Below are 3,686 nucleotides of genomic sequence, written 5' to 3'. Positions count from 1 at the left end.
CAGAACCATACTACAATACTAGTATTATAGCACTTTTTCAATACACTACTAATATTTACAAAAGAAAAGTTTTTTTTTTTTTATTTGCTGTCAAGTATATATTCCATGTTGTACATGGTGAAGAGAGTGATCATTTGTGTTTGTCGCAGTATTTGGTTCAATAAATGTTTAAGAAAAATTGCATGGACTGCATTTAATGGTTTAAAAGTCAACATAAAAATATACTATATAGATTTTATTATTTTATTTTTTGTAGAATGAAAAGCATTCAAATGAAACATCCAGTGTGAGCAGATGCTCTCAATTTAGCGTAAGTCGGTTGTGACTAATCTTTAGTGCTAATTCAAATTCATGGGTGCAACACATTAGAGAGCCTACATATGTCCCATTGATTTATGGACACAACTTTAACTCCAAACCGAACTTTCCAAGCCCAACTTTGGATGCATCTTCTAAAGAGCTTCCCTTCAATATACAAGAAGCTAAAATGGGGTTGATAAAAAATGCTGCAATCACATATGTTTAGAATATGATTATTCATCTTTTCATGCGTTGCGCTGAAAAAGGGTCCCTATGGACCTCAAGTTTAGGGGGAAGCAGATTCTGGCCATTCTGCTTCTCCGTTCAGAGAGTGGAAGTACAGGAATTTTTCCCCTTATGTCATCACAAGGGTATTTTTTTTATTCTCCCATCCTCATTAGCACTCAAATCTACAGACACACCCTAGGATAAGAACGTTTGTTCAGCATTCTTATATCCTGGTGTATATTAATTGTATAAATGGTTCAAGATTGTATGGATGTTCATTCGTTTTTTTCATTTTTGCCATGACGCTTTGCAAGGACCACATTATATGGTCTTGGACAAACCATGCGCTTTGAAGACCCTGACTGACCAAAGAATACTAGTAGAATGTTAATGCTAAACCAGGCCATGATGACTGTTTAAGGACTCTGCAGGAGGGAAGTATTGCAGCAGCCAATCAATATTATTTCCTTTTAAATACCTGCCACGGCGTTGTGAGTATTTATCGCTCCAGTGATTGAAATGCAACAACAGCCCCATGACAAAACGCCTTATGGCTATGTGAGTACTTTAAGATTAATTTGGTTTGGGTGCCTCCTGACACCCTACTTTGATATTCCAGTGCTCAGCGGGTGCCTGTCCACCCGACGCGGTCGATCAGAGAGCAGGGCAGAAGGAGGCGGCTTTTCTGGAAATGTCAGAATTTCTTTGCCACCGTGCCAGCCCTCTTTTTTTTCCTTTTTCTCTCTGTGCAAGATTACCTGTGATTATCAGTCGCCTCTCTGGGCTCGTGCTGCACGAGGAAGCAAAAAGACTGCTGTTCATCTGGCACCCGGCAATATGGAGAGGCCCGTTTAATTAAACTGGTTGATGCGATGGCATGTGTCACAGCATTTCCCGCCAATGCAATTACTTGCGTTGGAAATTAAACCAGCCCATAAGACACAGGCACTTTTTTTCTTCCCTCTGCCCTGTTTATATTCTCACCCTGTCTTGTATGTTCAGAATGAGGGCAATAAATAAATGTGTGCTGGTGCAGACAGGGCTGCTTCCCTGGAACAACTTGTTCAACGGTCTGTATTTTACATGTTTATTTTAAGAAACCCTTGCACACAACACATATATCTTCTCCTTTTATAAACCAGGGGGACAGAGTAGCATGGCACATTAAAACGGTGCATAAATTATAGAGTACAATTGGAGAAAGTGGATGTGGAAACATAAGCAAGAGCAGGGACACATACCATTGTTTTTCTGATTGCTTCTCCCCTTTCTGTAGCTCTTTTTTGTAGGAATAAGGTAGATTTCTCAATAGAATTATGAAATGAAGGCGTGTTGTTCAGTGTCAACTAGGAAACCCATTGCTTGAATTTAAAAAGGACTGGAAAGGATTATTCAGGATTAACCAGCGGCTTTAATAAAATTATTGCCAGTAATGTGGCGCTCACTGTCGATCCCCTTTCATATGTGGAATGCTGTGAACAGCCCGGCAGTGCACAAATGGAAACAAGAGGAGAATACAAATGTCACTCAGATGTTTATGAGCAATCAGGAGGAGCAAGAGGGACAGGGAACTAGAATAAAAAAAGTGAAGTGTTCCTGAACTGAACAACAACTGAAGCCATGTAAAATACTAAAGTTGTGTTACTGGGACCAGGTGCAATCTAGATGTATTTTCCAGCCTTGGTTTTTATAGTTTATTGCAACTTGGAAGTGGAAGTGGAGGCTTGTTGATGCTGGCCCTTGTACACAGTACGTATAGGAAAAATGTAAGCTTTTTTTTTTTTTTACAGCTCTTTTCATAGTTGGATCGCAACTAGCCAATGTTTTAGAAGCGAGGACACAACCAACACTTTACTAAAGCATTTCAGGCTGTTGCATTTTTAAAATAAACATTTGTTTTACACCCAGTGCCAGCACAATGCGCTGTGCTAGTAGCAGTTGAGTGTTGCACATACTTCTGTCTCTCTTCATCACCAACGAAGTTACAAATGTTTTGACTTAATCCTTGCGCTAGCGCACTTCAGGCTTTATCAGCGCACATAATGTAATCATTATGTTACATTAATAATGCCCACAGTAAAATATTAACAGTACCATCAGTTATCTGGCTTATTTGTGGATTCAGCAAAACTCTACATTTGTCTGACTTTGTTGATAAGAAATAACTGCGCCTTGTCCAATGAACAGCACAAATCCTAACACTGTTGAAGTAATCTTAGTGTGTGTGCGGTGAATAATTACACACTAAAATAAACTGTATCTGCTTAAAAGGGACATGGCAAATGTCTTCTGGGTCTATCTGTCTTTGCTGGGTTTGACAGCCATTCAGGAGTTGTAGGATCTTTTCCTAATCTGTAAATCCATGTTCCCTCGTTGGCTATGGAGGTAAATATACACTTAATATAACAATAAAATAGCACAGCAGGTTTTTTGTTGGAATTCTAACTGAAAATGCCTGCATGAAAATGGAGCCACACAATTCTGTGTTACTAGAGTTGGCCATTAATTGTAGATAAGATCATGCTGTAGTATAGTTGCTACTAAAAAGGAAAAGAGCCAGGATCTAAGAGAACAAGGAGAGAACCCCTTCTCCTAACAAGATTTCTGCTCAGAACTCCTTAACTCCTTCGTGGTTGTCTATCGGGGCAGTGGTGGCCTAGCGGTTAAGGAAGCGGCCCCGTAATCAGAAGGTTGCTGAGGTGCCACTGAGCAAAGCACCGTCCCCACACACTGCTCCCCGGGCGCCTGACATGGCTGCCCACTGCTCACTCAGGGTGATGGGATAAATGCAGAGGACAAATTTCACTGTGTGCACTGTGTGCTGTGCTGCTGTGTATCACATGTGACAATCACTTCACTTTAATGAGTGGATGGGGGACATGAATAGGGCTTCCTGGGCGAGGTACCAAGCCGTTGGATTAGACAACTTGTTTGCCCATCTGTTGCTGCTGAAGCATTGTGTACAGTTTGGCTATAATTCTGAGCATCCATCATGCTCCCACATGGCCAGGATTGCATTTTTTTTTGGAGGTGACAGCTAACTGTTACCTATTTGCACTTTGTCTGTGTGTTTTTTCAATGATGTGTTTTCAGCCATAGACCTTCAATTCTGCATCATGCAAGGCAGCCAATCCCACTCCTACCTTGCCAGAGAAGCC

This window comes from Denticeps clupeoides, chromosome 4 (genome assembly GCF_900700375.1).
Source record: "Denticeps clupeoides chromosome 4, fDenClu1.1, whole genome shotgun sequence".
Lineage (NCBI taxonomy): Eukaryota > Metazoa > Chordata > Actinopteri > Clupeiformes > Denticipitidae > Denticeps > Denticeps clupeoides.
The sequence above is the reverse complement of the archived record's forward strand: the minus strand, read 5'-3'. Positions refer to the sequence as shown.